At 39.2% G+C, this 27,592-nt stretch overlaps 2 protein-coding genes across 3 annotated transcripts in view; both read left to right on the top strand.

The window, feature by feature from the left end:
- snx30 (sorting nexin family member 30) overlaps nucleotides 1–27,592 on the top strand; it is a 360,763-nt gene that overhangs the window by 109,523 nt on the left and 223,648 nt on the right. The gene's annotated exons all lie outside the window — the stretch shown is intronic.
- Nucleotides 22,934–27,592, top strand: part of plppr1 (phospholipid phosphatase related 1) — a 39,844-nt gene continuing 35,185 nt past the window's right edge. Inside the window, exon 1 of the mRNA XM_072371298.1 lies at nucleotides 22,934–23,232. The gene's annotated coding sequence lies outside the window, so the exon portion shown is untranslated. The remainder of the gene's footprint in view (nucleotides 23,233–27,592) is intronic.

Here is a 27,592-nt window from a genome sequence, read left to right as displayed (position 1 = left end):
TAGATGGCATTTTCTCACAGCACAAATTAAAGGTCACAACTCCTGAAGCACCGAGATTTTGCACATTCACGGCTGTCTCATATTTAGATATTTACACATGCACCGATTCTTTTCAACATATTTGCATCTGTCCTGCTCGCTCTGTTGCTAGCTGCTGTCCTTCCTGACAGCCCATTTTTAGCCCGTGGTTATCATATTCCACGGTATGTCAGTTATTCAGACACTGCTCTGCAGGTTTAGGTAGTGACCTTAAATGGGCATCACACATGCAACTTCTGCCCTCCACACTCACTCACACATATCAGCACTCATTCCCACTCTGAAGGCTGTGTGTTACAAGAATGTCAGTGTGTCAATGGTGATCTATATTGCAAAATGTATGCAACCTGTAACATAATATGATTGATATACAGATTCAGTTTGCAACGTGCGGGTCGTTTTATAGGGCAGTGTCAAGTGTCGCATAAAGGGAACCGTAATTTCATGAGTTTTACAATGTGCAGTCTACAACAGTGTGTATTTTTCTTCCCCTCACCCCACATCTTTAAGTCCCTAACCATTCGCGAGTGGAACATCACAAAGTGAGGAAAGAGAGGGATGTAGAATATGTCTGAAAGCTGAAAGCTGAAAGCAACAACAGAGAAATTTGTGAACATTACATTAACTATCTGCTTCTGACTCATTTTGAAGAATATTGACTTTTGTTATGCGCATGCCTGGGCCTGAAGCTGTCGTAGAGCGCCGTGCTGCAGTTCACGACTTTGGTTTTGATAGTGTCTTTGTCGCCTCCTCAGCATGACAACAAATTCATGTGTGTGGCTGTACACAGTGGTGTTACACCCCACATTTGTAGGGGGAGATAAATAGCATAAAAAATTTGGGGGCTGTTGTCACAAAATTGCAACGTTTTGCACTGTGACCTACAGTGGCTATTGTATATTCTGTATTGAGAGCTTTTTGAGTTGTTTTTGCCAAAGAAGGGTTAGGAAAAACTTCGAAAGGTATCTACGTGGCTGCTACGATTAGAGCCTGTAATTGAAGTATTCATTATATTCAATGAAAAACTAAATTGTTTGATTAAAACAAAAGTAGAAGGTGTGAATAAGTAAAAGTAAATGTGAATGAAAACTGTAAGAATTGCAAGAGAGTCCACTTATGTGCAACAGACATCTATAACTTCGCTTGAGGTGGTTTTTATCTGTTTTAAAGAAGACTTAGCTAACATTAAGGGCAATGGAATCAGTTTTATGAATTGCATCTGACCTGATAAAGAAAAAAATGATGTGACTCACCAGTTGTTTCAAGTCTCAGCTGGCAAACAAAATCATATGACTTAAATGCATTTTCTGATATAAATCTATATATTATATACATAATATATCCAATATGTTTCCAGAAGTTCAAATAAATCTTGAAGAATAGCTTGCTCAGTTTTCCTCTTCTGAATGCATGCCGCAGAAGTTACTGTCATTTTTTTTCCTTTTTCTTTTAACTCTAAGAGCTCTAGTTTCCGGTTAGAACAACCTCTTCAACTGCATTACAACTACTTGCAACATAGCACATATCACCACTCTCTGGTGACACTATTTGGCCTTGTTCACTTCAACCCAGTCTATAAAAAAATGTGTCTGATTAACATAACTTTTCTGAGTGTCAGCTCATTAATGAAAACCTGGCTGTAGTAGGACAAATTGTGATTCATGTAGATATGTAAATAATACTGCAGACCCATGTTACAGTCTGGTTGAAGAGCAGTTGGGTCTCATACTACAGCAGTTTCCTTAGTTCTTTTGATTTCCCATCTTTCCATAAGACCACAGGCTTCAAACATTCAAGAAGAAGGTTGCTTTGAAATTGTCTGCATTGTCTTCATAGTACTTTTGTCTAATCTCTATAAACAATCTGTGGTGAAAAACTTTTTTTCCTTGAATAATAAATCAGCTCGCAACTTCTTTGTGGACAGCGCAGTTTTGAATGTAGCACTGAAAACCTTTCTGCTCCAGCTATTCCCACACAGTATACACTCCGCAGTGAGTGAAACTACACACACTACAAAGGGCTGCAATCTTGTCATTATGCCATCTCAAAGAGCCTGTCAGCTCCCACATGTTGCTACACACTTTACCCTGTGTTTGGTAACAGTGCGAAAGCACTGCATGTCCTGCTGGATTTTGCTAAATGCTGTATCAAAATATTCTAGACTGTTCCCACACATCTGCTGCTGCAAATTTAGAACAGAAAACAACAAACAGATAGATTTCTATTTGCCTCCTTTCTGATATAGTTATTATTATTATTATTAGGATTTGAGTATCACAGAAACCCTTTTTTTCTACATGTAAATTGAAAGGCCTGTCTCTTAACAACCAATGGTACGTTTGAGCTGGTGCAGGAGGATGGATTGATTTAAGGTACAGATGGGAGAGATCTTGAAAAGAGTTTAAAATGAATAATTATCACTGTCAGGAGAGTAGACTGTGTGCTGGACTGAAATTTTTGAGAGCTAAAATGACATGTCAGTTTAGTTAAAGAGGTACATCAAGAGAGGTTTCACAGGTATTAGGTGTTGCTTCAGTATAACTTGCGAGTGACTCTCTGTCAGTGGGTGTGTTTGAACATGGGATCATGAAAACATTTGGCCTGCTGTGCTTTGACACATCTTTGGCAGTGGAGAGCTTTATGGGGAGCACAAATTGAGACAGCTCAGAACTGTCTGGCACTGAGAGGACTGAGACACAGCACATACTCCTGACAGGAAGGGTCGAGGAGTGTGATAGAAAACATGATGGGTGGATGTTCTGACTGGCATCAACCTTCTGGACACTGCATGTGGGGACATTGGAATTTAGTATAATCAGAGGTACAGATACACGCTATATCTTGGACACTGTATGTGTAACCAAGTGTGATAATAGTGGTAACGTTTCAAATTCAGGAAAATTCTGCCACCTTGTGGATATGAAAATGTTTACGCATTTAGCAGACGCTTGTATCCAAAGCAACTTACAAAACATCAAAGCTAACAATAAGCTACATAGATGGAAGCCACTAGTCAGACTCTGTCAGAGGTGACAGAGGTGACAGTGTGGAGATAGAGTGAAGGCATAGAGGGAAGTACAGAAAGATAAAGTGCTTTAGAGGGGGTAGGGAAGTACAAGGTAAGTGCTAGGGTGGGAGATGCTCTCTGAAGAGCTGGGTCTTCAAGAGTTTCTTGAAGATAGACAGGGACGCCCCTGTTCTTGTAGCACTTGGTTGGTCATTCCACCATTGTGGAACGACACATGAAAAGACACATGAAAAGGATTGTCTTAAGCATGGTGTAGGCACCGCTAGATGACAATCCTTTGATGATCGGAGTGACCGAGTTGTGACATAAGCTTTTGCAAGGGCATTCAAGAAGATGGGAGCCGTTCCATTAAGCACTTTATAGGCTAACATCAGTGTCTTGAATTTAATGTGGGTGGCTAAGGGTAGCTAGCGGTGCTCAATGAAATTGTGTTGCAGCTGTGCAAAATAAGGTAAATTAATGCCACTGGTCACAAATGAGTGAACAGTATCTTAACTGGAATAATGATCAGTCACAATGCCATGCTCAGTTTAAAGTATGAATGCTGGATTGTGCAGATGCAGAGGACAGTATAAAAATACTGCCATATTAATGTATCCTGTGTGTAAAATAATGCTGAATAAAATCATTGAAGTATACTGACTATTTGCAATACCTTTGGTTGATAGATTGGGGAGAATTGAAAAATCTGGTGGCAGTGATTGAACTTGCACTGGTAATAGATATCCAGTAGAGGTCACTGCTTCACAGACTTTAAAGTGGTATTTTGCCACCAGCGCCTCCCAATTCAAAAAGGCTTTCAGAGAACTTTTGCAGTTTGTAGTTATTTTCTGAATGCTGCTTTGCTTTTTGATGTCAAACCTTTTTATTCCATAAGTGTTTGCAGAGATTGAAAATAATCAAGTACTTACATATACTTTGAGGTACTTGTACTTTTCTTGAGAATTTCCATGTCACTTCATACTTCCTCACCATTTTTTAGAGGCAATTAAATAGACTGAATAAAATTTAGTCTGATGGCATAAAACAATCTGAAAAGTGTCTGTATGTGTGTTTTTGTAGGACTTTTTCTCATAGAATGATAGTTTTGTATAGGTATATTGGTCTTTTTATCCAAGGACAGGATTTGAGTACCACTTCTGCCACTGAGTAGATGTGACTCCAGTGATTCGGTAAACAAGAGTCGATACTAGTGAGAGAGGCAGTAAACTGAGAGTTGAGATTTAAAAGAGATTTTTTTTTTCTTTCTAATTTTTTCAGTCAATTTACTTTCAAACACATTTAATATTGTGTCAGACTTGCAAGTTTGTAGGCCATGCACATTTCACAGCATTACCACCAGGTCACATTCCTGCTCATTCAGACAGACCCCCGAGCATTCTCAGAAAAAAATTTATAGAGACGAGTTGACTCTGCTTTGTGCTCCAGTGGGTTTTGGTTGCTGGAGAGTGTTTCAGCTTAGATAAGGCAGCTATACCACACAAACCAACACTGGGATTTACTCTGACCCACTTCAGAGCTCCAAACTGCATATCGCACCACCACACATAGCTCACGTCTTTGAATCAAAGACAAAGGGACCTTGAATAAGTCAAAATGTTTTCATGTGCTTTAACTTTAAATCCAAAAATAGATATATTCATTACTTCAGACTATTAATTTCTAAACATTTCAGCAAATATATTCATATGGAGCAAAGTAAATGTAAATGATAAACATGACAGATTGATTATTTTATTAATTAGAGTTTCCTGTAGTGAGACTTTATTTTCCTCTAAAGCAGGAGTTAATCAGCTATTAATGAAACATAAAAAAATAATGCAGGTATGAAGAACATGCTGCAGGGTCACCCCAACAAATCCCAAGATAAATGTTGCTCTAAATGTAACAGCACTATGCTGTGCCCAATACAATGCAGAGCTGTTTAATGTGCATTAAGAAAAAAAATGAAAAGAAGAAGGTAATTATTAGTCATGAAATTCACTGTTTGATTTTGACCTGAACAAAAGCAGGTATTAAACTGTGATGCAACCAACAAAGGATACAAGTCTGTGACCCACTTCAACTGAGGAAATAAGTTACAAAGGTGATGAACAATTCATAAACATCCTGGCCAGGTTTTTGGAAAAGATGAAGGATGCTGACATCCTTCTTGTTGGGGAAGTTATTAAAAGAAATTAAATATTCAAAAGAAGAGCTCCGTTCTCTCAGTGTTGTGTGCTCTTTGCAGTGCAACTACAAGTATACTAACAATGGATGCAGCTGCTATTGCCATCAAAATGTAACATACAGAAAGCAAAGGGTGATTAACAGCCAGGAGGCAAATAAAATGTGACATAAAGGTGGCAGAGGTTTGTTTAAATGGTAAATGGAATGTATTTATACAACGCTTTCCCGGTCTGGTTAACCACTCAAAGTGCTTCTACACTACAAATCACATTCACCTATTCACACATACACACTCATAAAGTACTTCTCAGTCTATATAGTCTGACATGCTGCACAGTGCTTTTTCTCTGTCACACACATTCACATACCATTGGACCTATCAGAGGCAACATGGAGTTCAGTGTCTTACCCAAGGACATTTTGTCCTGTGGTCCAAGGAAGCTGGAGATTGAACCAGCCACCTTTTGATTGGTAGATGGCAGGTCGTCCTCCTGAGCTACAGTCAGAAATCTTATCTCAGCCCTTTTCTACTCCTTTTAAATAAATGCTTATACTGTCTGTCCACTGCAAGTAAAAAAATAAACACATTCTTCATAAATTCCAAGATTTAAACCCACACGACATGCCTTTATAGAATAAACACGCTGCTGTGCTTGGAAGTGTTATGTCCATCATCTCATCCTTTACTTTTCCCTGTTTCTGACTTTCTCCTCCAAATTTGACCATTTTAGCCAAACAAAGCAAATAATAAGATTTAATAGACCTAAGTAATGGCAGCTCAATCCATATCTGGTAGCTTTATAACTGGTGGCCTCTCTGTACCAACATTGAAAAGGTTTGATGGACAACACTTGAGGAATTAAACAGTGTTTTTTCCTCACAATGCGACGTGAAAGTCCAACAGGCTAAATATAGAGCTAAGAAAGAAACATGTATCACAGGATAGGGATGTCTCTCTGAGCTGAATAACCACAGGTTTAAAGATCATCAGTTCAAACAATGGTATGGAAGCTGAAGTTAGCTGCTTTTCCAAGGTCTTGATTAAGATCAAAACTGTAATTTTCCACTTTGCACATTGGTTGAGATGGACATGAAAACTTAGACACCACACTTTCAGTCATGACATAAAAGCTGCTGGTGTCCCTGAAAAAAATGAATACAATACATTAATTTATAATTGAGCTAAAGTTTGCAGCTGACCACATGGAGAGAGATAAAGCCTTTCTGGAGACAATGTGAAAAAAAAATTTAAAAAGATGCTTAAAAACTAAACCAATCAGAGACACGATTTGTCTATCTGCTTGTAACAGTCTTTCATTTATAAGCAGTTTGACTACAACTGAGTAGAAAGTACATTTTCCATTCTTGTTCAGGGATTTGACAGCTGTCTTCACGCACAGTATCGGGTTGATGGTGCACATATAAGAGTTGGGAAGGTCCTCTTGGTATGTAACTGGGAAACCCCAGGCACTGGTTTTTAAGGGGAGGAATAATTGTGAAGAGATCCCAGTGCTCAGAGGGTGGAGAGATGGTTCTGTGAGAGCATTTGATACTGTGATGACATGTGTGTGTGTGTGTACTGAGTAAATGTTTGTTTTGTGTGTTCACTGTAGTCATTATAGTGATTTCTACAGGTTTGTTTGGATATATATATATATGTGTGTGTGCTCTCATACGCATGCTTATGTGTGTGTGTGCACGTGTGTGCGCAGCTGAGACACGTAAAAGAAGGCCAAGGCCCCCGAGACAAACGTGCCCGCTTACCCATTTGGTTGCTATGACGACTGGGAGATGGGAAAAGCTCTGTCGGAATTGCCATTAAAATGGAAAGCAGCGGACCACTGCATGCCTGAACATGCACACAATGCATTCACATGAAGACAAAGCAGGCGTAAAATCTCGTGCTCTCAAAAATCGAAAGCATGCATGTAGAAGGGTTCATTGTGGAAGCAGCATTATTTTGGTGGTTATAGAATAAGGGACGTGGTTTGATGAAATGTGCAACCCTGCAGCCTAACGTGGACTCAATATCACAATTAATGGCTTATAATTCCCTTGGGCATGTGTGCACTTGTGTGTGTGTGTATGTGCAACATCAGGACAAAACTACAACAGTGCTGTAGGAAAAGAGGTTGGCCCAAAAGGATTATCAAAGACGGGGAGAGTTTGGAATACTTTCACTGTTTATATTGTTTGTATGTTCTATGTTCATGAGATTCAAGAGTTCAAGCAGATTTCTGGAAAGTAATGTTTGGGCCCTTTCTCTCTCAAAGAGCTTTTTGGGGAATATGACTTGGTTTTAATGCAGTTCTCGTCTTTAGTATTGATGAAGGTTGATATTAACAATGTCTAAGTATAAAAGTACAGACGTGAGTTAAAATTCAAACCAGATTTTTCCCACTTTAAAGTCTCATTGTGCACCACTAGGTTCATCATACTCTTCCCTGCTCCTCTGACACACACATGCACACCCACATATAAAGTGAATGCTTCCCAGCTGGTTACTGTTGATGTATGGCCCCTGACACTGTCCTCCTGTTCTGAAAGTACAGCAACAGAACAAACATCATGGACTGGTGAAAGCCAAATCTCTGTGAATCTTGGACACTAGCGCAGTAGGCCTACTTGGCAGGTTATTACTGCTATAAGATGTATTGCGTATTGGATCATGGCAATGAAAGGAGGACAGAAGAGCTTTTCCGTATCCCAAATAAAACAATATTCTAATTATGATATGAACCCAAATTGGTGTAAAGGCTATCCCCATCATTTTCCCATTTGCACATTTCAGAGCATAATCAAATTCATGATCCAAGCATACATAACATCTGTTTACAAAACCGCAAGGTTCTCTCCCTTCAGAAACCTTGATAATGCCCATAGTCCTCAAAATATGGAGCAGTCAACTCAAATTTCTCTCTTGTCCTCTCATCAAAGTATATTTTTACTACAGCCTTTGCACTGAACTCTGCAGGAGCCAATGTTGATAGATATTGTGACAAACACAAGCACCCTGGTCAAAGAAAACGAGGCCAAAACCAGTAATGACTTAGTTAAAAACAAGCCCAAAGTTGCTCATGATAAGCAGACCTGGCAATTCTGGAGCCAAAGAGCATGTCTTGTGAAACAGCAGTGTGGTGCAAGATTCTGTGAAAAGTCCTGTAGGACTCAATAGTGCAATATGATATTTTTTAAGATCACCATAGTCCAAATAGCTTAATTAATTAGCTTGATTAAGATCTTACTCAGGTTAAGGTTTTTAGAAAATGCTTTATAAATGGCAAAATCTTATTCAGATTAAGGGTTAATTGCTTTTATCCTGCTTCGTTCTAACCAGAATGAGGTCTATTTCAAAGTTCTTGTGGTAAACTGAATGACAGAGAAATCTGATGAGGCAATGTCATCTCTGCATCTTCTTGTTGAACTGTCAAAGCCTGGGTTCATAAGTCAAGGAAGCAAATCTTCTTTCCCAAAACAGCTACCTGTCATACTGTGCATATCTAAGACTGTGTTGCATCATGTTGTTCAGGCAAAAAATATTCTTTCCCGAGGAAGGAGGGAATCATGTGTGCACAGATTAAACCTCAGCCTGGAGCCTTTGAGTCAGCCTAGTAGATTTGTTAGAGGTGCCACACAAGGTGAAGATGGATAACTTGCTCAATACCAGAAATCAGTGTGTGTGGTGTCTGTTTTATGCATAGCACAGGGGGAAATAATAAATTCATCACCTAATTAATCCATCATTGTTTTTAAGAGCATAAGCCATGAATTTTGTCAGTTGGATGAATTAATTTTGGTACCTCCTTACTGTATTCCAACCTTAGTGTTTTTCATCCCAAAGAAACAGAGGGTGATAATGTGATAAAAAGGCTGCATTTCACAGCTTCGACACATTGCTAAGAGCTCTAAAACAAATCTATGAAAAATTGAGTGCAGTAACTGCAACCCTTAGCCAAGGCATATCATACCAAGACAGCACCTCCATGAAATGAAACATGCATTACTCTGCCGATTTACATTGATGGTTTTGTGTGCCTGACAGAAGAGGAGTGTATCTGCCCTGAAATCCTTTAAGCTATGAATACATTTGTGTGCTAATAGCTCTAACAAGGACAATCAGTCCACACACCCACTGTGAAGGAAGGTTAAACGAAATGTTGCAGGAAACATCAGGTTTATGTGCTGGATTCCCAACGGACTTTACTGTGTGTTCAGTTTAAAAGAAATCATTCAAGGGAAGTCATTTACATGTTTGCAGTGGTATGAGAATGGCTGTTGCTTTAATGATACTGATAATTGTGTGTATTCTGGAAATCATTTTTTCTCTTTCTCTTGAGAGTGTGTGTTCCTCAGTTGGTTGTGTGTTGGATCTGGCAAATTAACTTTGATGCTTATGTTTTGTAACGCTACTGCATGGCTGCCTACATAAGGCCTTTTTTCAGGCTTTGGATCCCCCTGCCTTTTTCTTTTCTTCTTGGATTCTTTCTTCTTAATTTAGGCTGCACCTCCCACTTCTTTTCTCTCACTGTCATAATTTCACACAGCGAAGGATAATGTATTTGTCACACTGTTCCCCCTTACTTCCAGTAAAATAACCGACTTTCTGCATAGGTCTTTAATCTAATTTTCGGCATTGTCCTGGTGGTATTTCTATTAGTAGCAATAATTTGATCTGCTTTGCTCTCAATTGCATTCCACAACACTATAACTGTGTATCTTTCACCAACACGACCAACCATTGATGCGTATTTTGCTGACCCAGACAGATATTTGCAGTTATCAGAGTTATCGGAGTGGCATCAATGGGACAACACTGACCAGTCTTATAGTGAAAGAGCATATTGCACAGATGTGCACATGTGCTCTAGCATGTAGGGCACACCAGGCTGCCATACAACTGTGCACTTACTCCCAGGGTCAATTTAGAGACACCAGTTAACCTAACTGGCATGTTTTTTGATGGTGGAATGAATATGGATATATATGGATATATATTTTTCACCTGCAACAGACTGGTCAGAGCCCTCCCAGTTTGGAGAATCATAAACTAATTTTGATGGTCGAGCCAAGCTAAAAGCTACTATGAAAAGGACAAGGAGAGGAGGAAATTTTTACCACCCAAAAACCTCAAGCCAAGAAAATTCCATTGCAGCTTGAACGGACGCTCTACTGTGGCCCTTTAAACCATATCACATTTGCAGACATTCACTCCATGTTTTCAAACACAGAAATTACTTGTGTGGGAACATGTAAAGGTATAAGGAAAAACTCACTGTCAAAAACTCCACATGATAGTGTTTGCTTGAACTGCTGTTAAATTGTTGAACTTTGATGTGTTTTAGTAAAAAAAAATCTCTTATCACGGTCACCTTCTAAATAGTATATAACTTGGTTTGCCCATCAGAAAACCTCTCCAAATGATCCAAATAGAGAGCTCTATGACCGCTGTCTATGGGCAGCTCATAAGTGCAACACATAACCCCACCTAAAAAAAGATAACTATGCCTCTAACCTAGTTCCTTATAAATTAATTTCCTTTTCAAGTAATAATTACAAATACAGGTCTGTGCATTTTAATACATTCATATTGATATTATCTTCTCCTTTTATGGTGGCCGAATGTCACCATACCTATAATAGATACTGATAAACAGGAGAACACATTTTAGGAGTGATTTCATTGTCATCAGTTGGTAATTATGAACACTGACACATTTAAAGCAGAGGGTTGTCAATGCCAATCAGACCCCTTTATTGTTTATGTACAGTTTATCAAATATAATGATACATAGGCCCACTCTGTTGTGTAGATTATGATATGGGTCTTTGTATTTAGACATATTCATCCTGTCACTGCAGCTTATATGCACAACTATTTGCACTCATTACACTCATTGGAACCCAAATGCCACATATATGGTTTTACACATCTCAGAAAAATCACAATGTGATGGCCATGGCAGGATTGAAATAAAAAATGAAAAATAAGAAATGAAAAATTAAATAAAAACGTTGCCGGTTCAGGTAAAATATGCCAGGAAGTTCAAAATAGTTGGGATTAAGCAGCCAGTGCATCAGGTCAGAAACTAAAAGAGTGTATTAATGCAAATTTTATTGAAAAGTTGAATGGTTACTTTTTAAATTTTGAAATGTGGTTAGTTGTGAAGGTAAATTGAAAAAAATAAACCACCAACAGCTGCCAACACCTCAGGACTGAAAGCTCTGGATTCTATTATTTGATATACTATGATGAGTGAGCTGCGTTTAGTGTCTGAGAAAGCCTAACTCATAGAAACTTTCCTGACATAATAAGTTTTAAAATCTCGAGTGAAAAATGAAATTACAGGAAGTCGTCTTGCATTATAAGGCTATATGTCACCCTCTAACATGACTTTTTTGGGTGACTGCAGTAAAAAGGTTGCATTAACAGAACAGTAATGTTTCTCCATACTCTCCATACATGTCAATATTTCAGAGATGGCATTTATAACGTGAGCAGCATCTGTGCAGTGCTTTTATGACCTGAAACAAAAAAAATTATTGCTGCAATCAAACATTATGTTCCATATGCTCCATCTCTTTACATCTCTCTGGCTTACGATGACAAAGGCATGATGGAGCAACAGTGACCTTTGCTATGGGGATTTGAATCACTACTGATGGAAATTCAAGCTAAGGAGACAATTGAAATGTGTTATATTCTATTCTGTAACACATGGATCTTATAGCACGGGATATTTATTATATTAATGCACTGATTAGTTGCAGCTAGAGATAGAGAGAATTTGTGCTTGCATTGTGATCACTGACCCGTGAGGGGCTGCAAAGTCACAAAACACGAAGAGAGGATGGAAAGAAAAGATTGTTGATGCTGAAGAGGGAGGAGAGGAGAAACTGAAGATTGTATGCTTTATTATTCATCTCCTGTAAGCTTACATTTTTCATCCTCGTGGGAATAACACTTGTGGCCTAGGTGGCAATAAATTATTTTCTTTTTGAGGAGGTTATTTCTTATCCCTGTGAGAGGCTTGCTGAACTTGTACACATATGATGCTGAATCCAATCAAACCAGCTCTTCAAATTATGAAGTAGTTGGGTATATGGACATTTTATATTTCTCTCATGGACACTTGAGAGCCATGAGCAGAATCCATTCCAACATGGTTTCCTTTCTTTGTCCCAGTGTGCGTGTGTGTTTGCATGTGTGTGTTGAGTCATACCTCCATGAGCTTTCAGCCCTCTGCCTCTTCTACCTAGATCAGTGATTTAATCATACAAATAGGCAGGCCAATTCACATTTGTTTGTATGCACTGCATATGAGTGTGTGGATGTGTTGTGTAACCCTCTGGCACAGTGTAGGTCAGACCAGGAGCTTCAGAGTTTCTGTGAGTACACTCTAAGGCCTGTGTATGAAGTTCCCCTAAAGTAGTAACAATGTGTTTTGCCTAATTCCAGATATATGGGGACAGGGCCTTAACAAGTTTGGGCATACTGAAAGAAAACAGCATTTTGACAACATCCTGCTGCTCTTCCCTTTTCAAATAGATGCTTTTGGGTCAGGCTGTGTGTTTACAGATGAGATTAGAATCATAATTAATTTGCCTGAGGTCGGTTTTAAGCATGGGATATGAATTTATTAAGATGAGAAGGTTGCTGTGGATTTAGGATTTGGAAATGACAATGCACAAATATATGAGGCTAAGATTCCTTTTTATGCCTTAAGTGCCTGATACTTCAGAGGAGTCCTCAGCAAGAGTCTGTGTGTGTCACTCAGCAACTTCAAAACTCAAAGTGGAAGCTGTAATTAGTGTTGCTACAGCAACCATTCTGTCCATCCTCTGGCGACATCATAACCCCATTTATCCATTTCAGAGGGAACATCTGCACCCATTCTGTTCAAATGATTCACCTCAAGACATGTGATCATCATCTCTGCTCAGACCCAGAATCAGCGTGATTTAGAGAAGCAACAGTAAAATAATTTCTATTGTGCCTCAGTCAGTTTTTATTACTTTACTTTTTAACCACCGACAGATGAGAGGTGTCTTATCTGTTTCAGTGTGCCTGGTATTTAAAAAAATATTGCAGTAACCATCTTTTTAGTTAAAGTTGAAACAGCACAGCCTGTTCTGACTCCTACTTGTTATTGTACTGCCCTCCTGTTTGTGTTTTTATCTAATCCTCATCTATGTTTTAAAGAATTCTGTAAATCTTTTATCAAATATTCCTCTTTAGGGTGTGATTAGCATGAAAACCTGGTATCAGAGGTGCACGATGTTCTTCGCTCTTTTTGTTTTTCCTGCACTGCTTAAAGCACCTGTTCCAATTGTAATATAGTATGTTTTAAAGATGCTTTAAAAAAGCATTGCTTGCTACAACTCTTTTTATTAGTGCCTTCTGTTGGGAACCTCAAAAGGAATTCCTTCTTAAAAGATTTGTTCTGGGAAATTCCAATTCACTTCTTCAAAAGGATGTACATGGAAAGATATGGAACTTTAGAATGTGAGAGTTGCATGGGAGATGTTGAGAAATATTTTGACTCTGAAGGAGCTGAAAAAAACCAAGAGAAACTGACGGCATGAAGACAAATATAGAGAATATATGGAAAGTATATTCGAGTGACTGCTTTAATGATCAAACAGATAAACGCAGAGTGAAGAAAGAAAGAAAAACACACAGAAAGTGTGATGATTTATGGCTGATGCAAATGAAAAGCCCCGGCTCCCTCTGCAGCACTGGGCTTTTGTCTTGCCTCACTAATCCTTCCTGAACCCCCATCTCTCCCTTCCTTAAGCCCACATCTCTACCAAAGATCCTCAGTCGGCACTTTCCCATCATCTCTCTCTGTATCTCTTCCAATTCCCCTCAAACACACTTTAGCTGTCCCATATTTCTGCAGCTCGCTCCTCTTTGACCCCTCCTCTCATTTTATCACCTCCTTCTTCCCTATCACCCACTCTTCTACATCAATCGTAGACCCCTGTAAGCCTTGGCCTCCCAGCTGTGACCCCCCCTCCCCTTTTTCCTGTGATCCTGTTAAAGCTTCATGTCAGCATTAGTGTCTCTTCTCACATATTAAACCAGACAGCCATTGTATGAGTCTGGGAGCTGGAGGCAGAGTCTAGGTCAGCACCAGCATCTGCCCTTCATGGTCAATAAAGCGATGCAGACTATCTCAGTTTGTGCATTTTAATGTCAATCAATGAATCATGCAAATGTCAGAGTATCGATGTTTGTCTTTTGTCTTATTGCCATGTCTAAAAAAAATGGCCCCACAGCATTTGTGAAATATAAGCGAAGCTGAAGCATCTTCAAATGAGTAGATGACTGTTTATTGTCAGGCATTTAACACAAAAAAGAAAAAGAAAACAACAACAAGAGAGTGACTGACATGATGTGGTCTACAGTGCATTTAGCAAGTTGTTGGTAATATATATATAATAATAATATAATATAATAATATAATTATATATATATTTTTTATTTTTGTTTTTTTAAATCTATCTAAATCTTTCTATATCCCCTTCTTTTTCTTTGAAAGCTTCTTCTACATTCTCGTCAATGTTTTAGTTGCATTCTATCACCACACAATTTTCTCTATCCATTCTAATGCTTTGCCCGTAGTGCCATCTCTATCTCTCCCTCACCATGAGTTCCTTCCCTCCTCTTCCTCCAAATGTTTCTCCTCTATAAACTTCCTTTCATGCTCTATAACTCCCACCTTCTTTACCGCTTTCGGATTTCAATGCTCATCCCAACATTGACTATTTTTTCCATTTGCTTGTTTTTTTCTTTACTTTTCTGGTCTTCAAGGTGCAAAATATTCCCAACCTGGCATCAGTTTGTTGGTTGCTAGGACAACCTCCTGAGCCAAGTTATTTATAGCAACAGATCAGCGTGGATCACACTCAACACAGGCCATGTGTGGAAACATTGTCATTTGTTTTTAAGATACCTTTGTGAGAACTTTTCGCTCAAATAAATAATACTAATGACTGAAATGTAAGCAGTTAATATGATATGAATGCAGTACCCAATTTCTGTATTCTATCTTTCAGCATGTCAACCATCAAGTTTCTATCACTGAATTTGGGTAGCAATGTAGGCTTAGGTTAGTTGTTTTTTTTGGTGTATTAAAGCTGACGCAATCAATATTTTCATGTAAAAGAAAATTAATAGTTAATAGAGTATGCTATGAGTTGTGACCTGACTATGCAGCTCTTCTTCCAATCATTGATATTATAGAATTACAATTTTTAGTATTAGATAAAGCCTTAAAATGAGCCTATTTGGGAACCACAGGCCTACTTGCACAGCTGCATATTTTCTGCTGCTCCTGACCCAGCAGTGCAATAGACACACATCTGCATTTAAGCACCCTCCATAATGAAAATGCAGGGAATTCCACTTTTATACCAGATTGTATAAATGTGAAGCTCATCCACAACTCCCGGAAAAGCCACTGAGTGTGGTTCCCCACTTCCCCGGAGGTGCATGGGACTCCGTTTATTTGAAACGGTTCTCGACCAGAAGCTGTTTAAGATGTATGGTTCATTGGTATGCATCTTGGTGTAATTATAAATTCCAGCAGCAGTGGGCTTCTAATGCTGTTCTGAGTTGTTTTATGAAGAGACCCTTGATATGTAGTGTTCCCCTACTTAACGACACCACTCATCAACTCTCACAAGGTGTCCTTGAACCAGCAGCATGCATGTGCTCACTCTGCCATCAAGTGCGTTCCTGGCATCTTGAAAGGACTCTGCAGCTGCTAAGTAGCTTTATATACTGCAGAAGGAAAAGAGACAAAGTATAAAGGGAACAGATAAGAAATTGTGTTTTATTCCTACACAAATGAGTCTACAGACAAGATGCTTTAATTTAATAGCAATACTGTTGCACAGCAATTTTTCATTCTTGACTTGTCAGCCTTTTTACTTTTTTCAAATTCCTGCCATTTCTGTGTGCATTCATTCATGGGGTGATGGAATTCATTATTTTCAGAACAAACATAACTGCTCTGTTTGTGAATGTGTCTTGAATCTGATGAAGACTTTTCTTAGGACTTGTCTCAAGAATTTAAAAAACTTTTTTGATGTTGCTCTTTGTCTCTTGGATGTGTGAAAGAGTTTGCTGTTTGTCTTGACAGCAGCTGTATCAGCTTTATAGAAATGATTGTCAATAAATGTAGAATTTTGATGGACGTGAATGTGGCTGGGTTTAGCTTCAGTTCTCAAATTACTGCAGTTTACATTATGTGAACCCAGGAACACGGTGACAGTAAGAACTGCAATGGTTTGAATGTTGTATCGTTTTGAAATTGTCTGTTTTCTCTCATTTTCCTCTGCGTTTTGTTCACTTACTGATTTTTTCTAAACTGGTTTTATCCCCATTTAGTTTCATGACATTTTCTTCCTCTATTAGCTTCACACCTGTTTGGTTACCCATCCTTCTCTTCTCCTGCTATCCACACCTGGTTGTTATCAGTAATTACTCACTCCTTATTTAAATATACTCCCCAGTTTCTGCTGTTCTCTGTCAGATTGTTTTATATATTTCTATTGTGACAATTTTACCAACTGTTTATCTCCATGTTTTCTTAGTGAGTGTATTGTTTGCCTCATAGATTAATTGTCTGCGTTTGACTTGTGCTCTATTAAAAAATATGCCATTTAGGGTTTTACCTGGCTCTGTCCTGCTTTTGGGTGCTCCTTTATATTAAACCATTCAGACAACTTGCAGGTTAAGGGTTACATGAGACCAGACCAGAAGTAGTGGCTGATTCCAGAGTAGAAACAAGGTCTCAAAAAGAGGTGCAAACTAATCAAGAGGAAAACACAGCGCTAAGGAGAAAGGCACAAACACAGAGTCTGTAAAAATGAGAAGCGGGAGTCTGGGAGTTTGTGGACTGTACTGCAGGGAGTGGAGAGCACAAAGAAATCAGGTGAATGGAGGGATGAGGTAGATCAGGCAGGGCTGGTCTTTCCTTTAAAAGTCATAATGGCAGGTAATTAATAGTAAGTAAATACTCATTATAAAATGATACTGTTCTCAGGGGAAATATTTTCTATAAAGTAAGCTACTGTGATTATAGCACAGTGCATTGTGTAAAGTCATTAGCCTAGATAGTTACCCAGAAGTGATATTCTCTGAATGTATATCACTGGGTTGCTTTGGAAACAGACAGTAGTGCATTTGAAATCTCTTCATTGTCTAGTCTTTAGGTTGTGTGCATGTGTGTGTGAATAGCTGTGTCTCTCCAACTTTGATTGCAGCCAAGGCCACTGCTTCACGGCCAGCCTGTTACGTTACCATGGGAACCAGCCCACCGCTTAGGAGCAGCCGAGTAACTGAGCACCCTCCGATCAATAAGCGTCTTTAATAATGGAGCGGCAGACACACATGTAAAACACAGACACTCTCAGTACTCTCAGCGCCTCTCTGAAGCTTCATCAGTGAGTATAGTTGCAAAAATTCAGCCTTTTACTGGAAAAATGTCGTGTGGTGTAAGGAGGAAACAGCTAGTCTTCTGTAACCCTCTGGGACACCTAACTGAGTGCTGGAGAGATGAGTCGTGGCAGTTGGCAAACTGCTGAAGAGGGATATCTGCAGTGTTATAACCATTAGTCTCACAAAACGTGGTGAAAAGAGCGAGACTTGAAAATCAAATCAACACAATTCGGACATTAACAATGTTGAATTTAAGTGTGGTGATGATATAGATATTTTGACTTGCCTCACTGCATGAAGTATAATGGTTAGCCAGCTACTTAGGTCCTTTGCAATGCATATATATATATATATATGTCTATATGTACACACACATATGTATATATATGTGAATATGTGTGCATATTGAAAACCTTTTAATTACATTGTTGCTGTACAACATTAATTTATTTCTGGTACTTAAATAGCCTTGATGTGCTCATAATAACAGCTCTCGTTCAGCAGTTGTGTGTGCCCACTTATCTTCAAATCCCCATTTTGAGAGCTATATTTCACTATTTTGTGTTAGGTTAATTGTTGACTCTAAATTGTCCCTAGGAGTGTGAGCATGCATGGTTGTGTCTCGTTTGTCTCTGAGTGGCCCATTGATGGACTGGCAAACCCAGGGTGTACCCTGCCTCTCCCCCAATGACAGCTGAAATAGGCTCCAGCCTAACCCTAACCCCCGTCAACCCCACTAACACACACACCCCACCCCCGACAACCCTAAATTGGATTAAGCGGGTATAGATAATGGATGGCTATTTCACTGATTTTCACCCAGCTCTTCTGGTTGCTTCTTTTCTCCTTTCCATTCAGTAGATAGTGATGGTTAATGATCTTACATTAATCTTTCGTTTAGATATTTAGACTGAGTTCTAAATTGATTTAGGTATATCATTGAGCATGACTACACTTTGGTTATTAAAAAAATAATAATAATAAAATGTTGCTATTAAGTGTCACTCCAACTATCTTCTTACAAGCATGCTTTATCACTCTGGTGAAACATTACCCTGTATTATTGAATGTGTGTAAGGCTCCTTTGGCAGATGGTGAGCAGGCATAAAAGCAGGCATAGAATATATGAGATAACAAGCATACACACTGCGCAATTCAGTGAAAACTGATATTTGTGTGTGTGGCTGGGTGTGTAGTCCCTAGGGGAAGACTGCATATGGATCTACAACACACGACTGATAATCAAGTTGCTCCTGCAAATACTGCCAGAATATGTCACTAAGATGGAGCAATTTAAGGAGATGTCATATATGAGCAGATAAAAACACTATCATTTTACACAGCAAGGTTTGTTGAGGTATAAGTACTGTTGCTTTTTGTCACTCTCATAAAGCTGATAAACTAAACCCATTCTAACACTCAAAAGACAGAATAGGCTGACTGCAAGTGGGTAACACAGCAACATATATGGAAGTTTACAATTTGAGGCTGTGTAATTTTGAGTGTTGTGGAAGGGATGGTCTAAAACACAAGCTCTCCTCGCAGGAGATTAAGGTTTGCTCCTCTACTGACATGGTTTGTATGTGCACCAAAACTACTTCATCGTGATTAGGAAAAGAAGATGTTTTAGATTAGAGTATCATTAACCATGTGTTGAAAGGCAAACTTCTGGATCAACTGCCCTGTTCGCGCTTTTGGACAAAAACATACCTATAAAGCACAGACAGCAGACATTTCTGGTTTCATTCCCCTAAAATATCACCATATGTTGTTTTCTTTTATTTTCTCTTAGGCAGGCTGAAGAAATACCTAACCTAAAATCAAATGTAAAGATAACTCAGTCAGTATACACAGCATGACCCTCTGAGCAGACTGTGTTTGAGCTGGACGGCTTATTTGAGAAACTGACGTCGTTCCTGTCAGCCAGCCTTTGCAACTCTCTCAGGACTGTTTCTGACTAGAGGGACGCTCGCTTTGAGCTTAAATGCTCCAAGGAATTTAGGACTGCAGAACTGGAACATTAGACCCACACAAACACACACACAAAAGAAAAAGATACATCATGCATGGTTCATATTTGACATATTTGACTTAATTCTGGAGGTCATGCTGCCATATAGTGCCAATAATATGAAGGATAGGCGTATCCTTCATTTTATTTAGTACCAATTCCAATTTATTGCACTTACGTAAGCACAGGTCTTTCAGAATCACAGACAGCTTCACAGGCAGATACATCAATCGCACATCTTATTCGCAAAGGGGACATGTCCTATTGATCTTCCAGTTGAAAAAACAAAATATTCGGAAACGCAAACAACTTGATGAATCTCCTTCCCACAGCAGATAATTCCACTGGGGAAAACTGGAATGCGAACTTTTCAAAACAGACTGAGACATTAACGGAGTGTATGTGGTGTCTTACGCTAAAAATGTGTCATTGTTGCTCACTCTCTTGGAAACTTGTGTAAATATAAATATTTCAGTGAGGAGATATTGAAGTTAGAGCAAGACTGTCTATTCACATCACCTACGCTGACAAAATGAGCAGAACTATTCTTCTCTCCCAGCTATTTAGCAAAGCAGGGCTTCAACTTCACAGCTGCCAAAAGTCAAAGTTTGGCTGAAAAGCTGCAGTCAATCAGTCAATGATGCTTGTTTAGCAATATGTACAGTATGTCTGACAGTATACACTGAAATCTATTAAAAGACAGCTCTGTATTTAATGTAATTATGCAACAAAATACCTGGTATTCAAATACCGATTTACTTTTTGCTACTTACTATTTGCTTGTTATCAGGTGGCTCACCACACTGCTGCCAAAGCTAATTTTCTTTCCATATTGGTTCTGTTTAGTTTCACATTTTTGGTCTGCCCTCATTACACTCAGGTCTATTTGCAAAGGCGCTGTCACTCTGGGTCTCTTGTAGTAACAAGTTGTTCTTGTAAGGATGGTCTTTTCCAGTGACGGCTTGTGGTGACATTGAATGGGTGGGCTAATGTATTATAAAAGCCAAGTAGTTGTATTTCAACATAAAAGGTGTCCTGTTAGAATGTAAGTTTAAACTATCACAAGCATGGGCCTTTTAAACAAACCACCAAAACACTATTTAGAAGAATGCACGCTCTGTAAATACAAATACTTTCATACCATAAAAGGTTTTAAAAAAGGTCAACCCAGACTTGTGCTAAAAAATTGGTTTCAACTATAGCCTATTGCAATTTGCTTTGGAACACAATAATTCGAACATCAGCACAAAACTAAAATAGTAACTCCAGAAAAACACTCCAGAAAGACGTTAAGAGAGCCTGAAAAGAAATACTCCACAAAATGTTCCATCTGTGTGACATGAATGGGGGTGGTCTACCTTATTTGAAGAGAAGCTTGATAAAGCTAACCGTTAGCCAGTCCTTTCTCTCAAACCAAGTTACACAAAAGCTACGATTTTGGCGCTTTTCTTTCTGTGCAATTTGGATATCCTTTGGATGATGTGCCCCTACTTTTTTCTCCTAAGGACATTGAAGTGAATAATCCACTTCGTTAACGCCGATGCCTGCCATTGTCAAAGTTTCGCCCTGCACACCAATCAAGTAGAGTCGTCTGTGATTGGGCCAAATCTGCTGGCTTTGGGCTGTACAGATTTAGCCCAAATGAGCCACAAATGGAGGGGGCGGGACTTGCAACCTGTCACTCCAACGTTGAAGAAAAGTCAAGTGTAACTGAGTTGCTTCGCTTGGGCTGTAAATAATTATCCCATTTTCAACGATTTCATGGGTTTCAGTTCAGATTTTGCACCACCTCTGATCAAAAATTTTTAAAAAAGTTTTTTTTTTTTAAATATCTATAAATTATATTGAAATTCTTATTGAATAATGTAGGGAGGGCTGAGCCCTGTTGGCCCAATTATACCAGCCGTCCCTGGTCTTTTCGTTTCACCAGATTTGGAATATTTTGTATTGTGTTACAAGTACAAAAGTTTGGATGTGGAGACTTCAAATACCTCAAACCTTTACACAGCTTTGTCTTTACACATCAACACTGGCCAATACACCCAGGAGCCATTAGATGTAGAAAATAAGTTATGTTTCCCATATTGGGCCAATTGATTATCTGGGAATTTCTTCCAGAAACCCTCTGGTCACATGCCTGTTTGTTTTCCTCCAGGCTACTGCTGTCCTCATTTAGTTCCAGAGTATGCTCCAAATCCAGGACATAAAAAAAAAAAGAAAAAGATCCATCACATCACCAAAGCTCTTTTGATGGCTAGAAATTGTGTTCACCACACACTTCCTGGTTTTACCGTAATGTGAGTTTTTCAGCTCAGTTCGGTTAACGTGACTGAAGGCTACGGAAGAGAAACTAGGGGAGGAGTGAAAGCTGGGCTCAAAAGGCACACCATTGGAAAAGGGGGAGTCTGAGCATGGAGAGTAATGTAGCGTGCGTGCTGAATCTAGATCACTGAACACACCAGTGTTTCTTCTGTAATTTCTTTGAGCAGAGATGGCACCGTAATTTCACTTCAATGTGTCTGTCCCAGTTGGAGCAGGAGTACATTCATAGCGCTTATGTCGCATTACCAATAACCAGTCCATAGGGGTGAGTGTCTTCTTTGAAAAAATAGTGTGTAATAACTGAGGGAAACAACATAGACACAGATTACTCTTGGAAAGTTTCACCGAGTGTTTTCATGTGGTCTTGCGTGGATGTGCAGTGCCCTCTCCAAAGTCAACCCTATCTATTTATATTATGTGTTGGGCTCTGGATTGTTGTGGAGGGAATACCATACATGTTAATTATACAGTTTAATAAGACATACTTGTGATCCCTAAAAAAGAAACAAAAAACTTTGATATCAAAAGTTGCCCCTCAAAGCTAGTTTTGTTTAAATAGGGACAAGCAGTAAGAAGACACATTTGAACAAAGGAAAAAAAGTTTAAAATTATCTAAAAAATCTGGTTATTTCTCTCAACAGTTCTTATCTTACAAAATACGCTTTTAATTCGACAAAAGATTTATTTGGTCATTCAGTACATTTCGAAGTATTCACATTATGGCAGAAATCGCATTTTTCTCTGCAGACAATAGTACGAATCTGAATTCATCACCAGCAGGAGCAGCCACTCCTCAGCCAACCATCCACCTGTGAACGTGCGACGCTTCATGAATATGAAGCAGCTCTGATAAAGGGCCATTCAGCATACCCTGGATAAAGAAATGTAGAGTGTTTCTACGAGAAAACGAGGGTGTAGACTGCAGGCTGGGGCTAGACGGCCTCCCGGCTTGTGACACAAGGTCCCTTCACAGAATTAAACACGGTTCGCTGGAGCCGCTTGTCCCCGCCCATCCTACAAGCCTCAGCATCCGTCCTCATGGGCGCACACGCTGCGTGATACACATCACAAACCAAGAGCGGCGGCGTTTGCTGCACCGATGGAGTAGTAGAACTAGTAGTAGTGGGGGTTGCTGCTCACGGTTTCCACTTTTCCCCCCTTCTACGTCTTTAATGGATCGGCCTTTTCTCTGGAATATTGCTTCATCCCAACGCGGTAAGTGTCTCTGTTGCCTGCTGATGCTGTGGGGAGGAAATGTTTGGAAACGGGACTGTGTGGCTATTGTCTGTTGCTGAGGCAAGTTCGGACCTTAATCAAGTCACGGCGCTGGAGTCTAATGAAGTCGAATTTATCCAAAATGGTGCCAAAATCAGTAATCTGTGATTTCTCTGCCATTTTTACCGATGATGTGCTGTAAATAGTATTTAGATCGTTGAGAGAAACAATATCGGTATTTAACAGACACCTGTCCCTACCAGCAACAGTGATTACCCTCTGTCGCCTGTTTACGCCTTATACAAATGGAGTTCCTGACGATACCATCCACCTCAGTCTAAAACAACCCCCACTGGCAACAGCAAACTAAGATTTTGTAAAGATGTGTCGCCACGGTTGCCGAGCAAAATGTGTTTTAGTCCAGCGGAAAAAAATGTGGCCATTCTACCCGTCCCCCCCAGCCCCAGAGCCTGGCCGCGTCCCCACCACCAGCCCCTTTAGTCAAGCAAGGCGCAGTTGATGCCTTTTCTGGTCGCTGAAATACTGAAATCCCAGTCTTGTTGGAAGCCTTTGTGATCAGTGCTGTAGAACCTTGAAATGAATTCAGTGCTCCGTGTGTCATCAGCCTCTCCTGATTGCCTCCTTTATCATCATATTCTGAATGCAGTGCCATTGATTTGCAGCCCTGGCCTGATCTTGTGGAAGAGCTGATAGTACATGGATTAATAAAAATTTCAATTAGTATTGTGAAAATAAGTATGACTAATATATATATATATATATATATATATATATATATATATATATATATATATATATATACACTGGCAGAGGATCCTTAATCCTTATAAATAGGCAAATATGTTATGTCCAAAAAGTGCTGCTTATATTGATTCACCTGCAGAATAATTCGAGCTATATTCCCCTATGTGCCTACATTCCCACAGACAGATAGATATTGCTTGTTCCTCTGCTGCTCTTAACTCACTCTATGCATGTTGCCATTTGCATTGAACCCTCCTTGCCTCCCTTGGCTGAGCACTGAAAACAAGAAAGCATCACCCACCCAGAAAGGCAGTGCAATTTGTGTCTGGAGCCTGCGAAATTGTGAGTTTTGCTGCATGTGTTTATATTTTACGGATGCATCCATGATTCTCCCTGTTGTATAGACTAGTATACAAAATGGTATTATTCAGCAGACAGATGGCAGGTGGCTGGACATCAGGTGTGCTGTTCCTTGGCTGCCAGCAGGATCTGCTGAATACTCGATATATTTTGGAATGTAGCCACAAAAGGCACAGAGGCTTGTTCTTATATTCCTACATGTATATTGTATTGTTTTAAAGTGAGTGCATGCACAGCATTTAAAGCACTGCATATGTTAACGATCCCTCTCTTTATCACCTCAAAGGCCCTATTTGGATGGTTTTGCTTTTTTGAAACATTGATGACTAAACAACCTGAGGTCACAGTGAAATATTTTGACCATCCGTGAGGGGATGTTGGTAAATTACATCATTATCAGTAACAATTAAGCTGATGTGGGCTTGACATCAGCAGAACCATTTGCGTTTTTTCACAATTATTTTCATCAGTTTCCATCAGTAATCAGTGTGACTGTTATGTCGCACTTTGGATGATTGACTTTTGCTTTATGTCAATAAAAGGTGTCAGTTTTATCTCAAATTCAGACATATTGTTGATTCTTAAGTTAAGTTCAATAGTTACACTGTTGGTACGAATGACCCCTCATTTTATTTCTAATGGAGGTTAGATTAGATTTTCTTTTTGCTTAACTACAGTCTAGAAAAAAAAATGATTGCTATTGTTTGTATTTAGTTTATCTTTTCCACAATGATCCTCAATGCCTCTGCATGATGTGGTCTCAGTCACGTTGTGCAGTGCAGGGAAGCATAATGGCCCTGTCCAGATTTTGTAATAGAGAGGCAGGCAAAATTTCATAGCTAAAATATGCTTGCCTTATCATCCTAAATCTCCAGGTGAAGGACACAGAGGGGGCTGCTTGCAGCATGGTGGACCATCCAATGAGATTTGTTCAAATGAAATTCAGCTCCAGTGGAAGATCTTTTTCCTTAGTGATGAATCAGTGCAAATACAAGAAAGTGAGGAAGCCTCCAGACCAGCAGTGAGCAGTTGCTTATTGAAACCTCATACATCATTGTTTCCCTCTCCTTGCCTCGGCTGGTGCTGTAATCTAGCTGTTTAATAGTGCACTTAACACGAAGGGAAAAAATCACTGTAGCGTGACAAGTTGGTGTTTTAGAATGTGTCACAAATAAAAATCATTATAGGGAGGTATCAATAAATGCCTTAAGTTGTTTAAAAAAAAAAAAGAAAAAGATACACCACCAGACAGACATATTGCAGAGGCCTGAAAACAGTGACCTTTGCACTCGTGTCTGATGTCCAGCACGTCTTCTACTGCCATACCAGAGACTGGATTATTGATCACATGCAGTCACCCGCACATGCTTTCCATGCTCCAAAGCTAGCAGGAATTTGATTACAGCTATATGTGGGGGGCAGGGTTATTAATGCAGTGGGGATGTCTTGATTGGGCAGTAGATCTGTCACTGTGATGCCTCTTGGGAATGACTGGCCCTGTAGGAGCAGATAAGCCCTGCCTCTGGAGATCCCTCCCTTCATCTGAGAAGACTGATACATACAGGTGATAAGTGTCAGAGAGGAAAAGGAAAAAAAGTTAACACTAATGATACTTCATGTGTGTCATTGCTGGATTTCTTTATATGACAGTGATGTTGAACACAGTGTGGAAGCTATGTGGTATAATTAAAAACTTTAAATTTGAATGAACTTAAGAATGATAATGGTGATATGATTTATGTTTCGGCCACAAACACCTTGGCAGTGTGCTTAAATTGTATTATTTATTTGAAATACAGGGTAACTCACCTTATTATGAAAGAAATGTAACTATGGATGAAATTAAAATAAGTAAATCTACACAATGATTTATTTACTTCTTTTGTTGTGACTAATAAATAATTCTTTATGCTGCAGAGTATTTTCCCATTTTGGAGTTAATAAAGTATTGAATTGAGTGACTTAATCTCAGGTACAGTGTCAGCCCTTCAGGTTGTGTAGGACTACAGTCTCTGGTAATCACAGCTTTCTGAGATGGTGAGACTAGTTTATTTTTAACTGGACTGGAGATGCAAGCCCACGATTTCAGACTGAGAATGAGTTGCCACCTGTCTTGTAGACACTTACTGAAAATGAGCGTGTGCACTCGAGTGTTGTGTTCTTACTAATACCGATCAGAGCCCACAAATACCAGAGACCAATGCAGTCATTTGACCCAAAAGCCAAATGTTAGATTTTTTTTTTTTTTACCAGTAGTGAAAATAAAGGGCTTGGTGGGTCATGGTGGCAGTGGTGGAGGGGGTTGTTTTGACTATTTAATAAATGGCAGACAACTTGATTTTGACAACCTGTTAGTTTGGCTGTTCTAATACCGTCTGCGTCATTGTGCACGTTCCACCCAGCACACGATGTAAACTATCATTCACCTTTTGAATGTTGATTTGACTGACATAGATTCTGTTGTACGTGAGGCTAAATGACCAATCAATTGAATACAGTCTGATTCTGGTTATGAGATGATTTTCGTTCCGGTTCGGAACCGTTTTGACTGTTGCTGAACGTAAAGTGGTCGGCAAATGTTGAATTTTCTCGGTGATCATATCCTTCATAGCTGGATGTAAAGTGTCATCTGTTAGAAAGCTCCACTAATTAGCAGACTTTTGTATCTTGTGGGTGGCAGAAAATGATAAGAACAACTCCAGCTTTTTATCTTCACTTCATGCATAACGAAAACTAATCTACAGACTTACCGGCGCCTTTTTTTTTTTTAACCCTCAGTTTTAAATCAACTAACTCGAGGGTGATGAGCAGTTACAACAGCACAGTAGCTTACTGTCAGAATATTGAGAAATGTGAGCAGGGAAAGTTTTCTTTATCTTCAGCTGGCCAGGAAGACGGCAGACATTGTTTTGTGATGGTTCTGAAATAGCTGAATAGTCATAGATCAAGAGCCTGTTTGATCTAAATATAGACGGAAATCTTGAGATGCTGAGGCAGCGTGAGAAAAACTTGCAATGCATCACTGAGCATTTAAAACATGGGGTGAAAATGCAGAGAAAGACGTGTATTCTCCCTGTTTAAAAATTTGCATTCATACATATGCAAATGATTGAAAGCATTGTTCACTAATAACATTTGTTGGGCTATAAAACGGCAACCACCACTCCTGCGGTATCGGTTCACTGCTTAAACTTGAGCAGTTCTGTTAATTTTGAATGTAGACAAAAAATGTATT

This window comes from Leuresthes tenuis, unplaced genomic scaffold, assembly GCF_036924035.1.
Source record: "Leuresthes tenuis unplaced genomic scaffold, fLeuTen1.0.hap1 SCAF_19, whole genome shotgun sequence".
Lineage (NCBI taxonomy): Eukaryota > Metazoa > Chordata > Actinopteri > Atheriniformes > Atherinopsidae > Leuresthes > Leuresthes tenuis.
The sequence above is the reverse complement of the archived record's forward strand: the minus strand, read 5'-3'. Positions and strand labels throughout refer to the sequence as shown.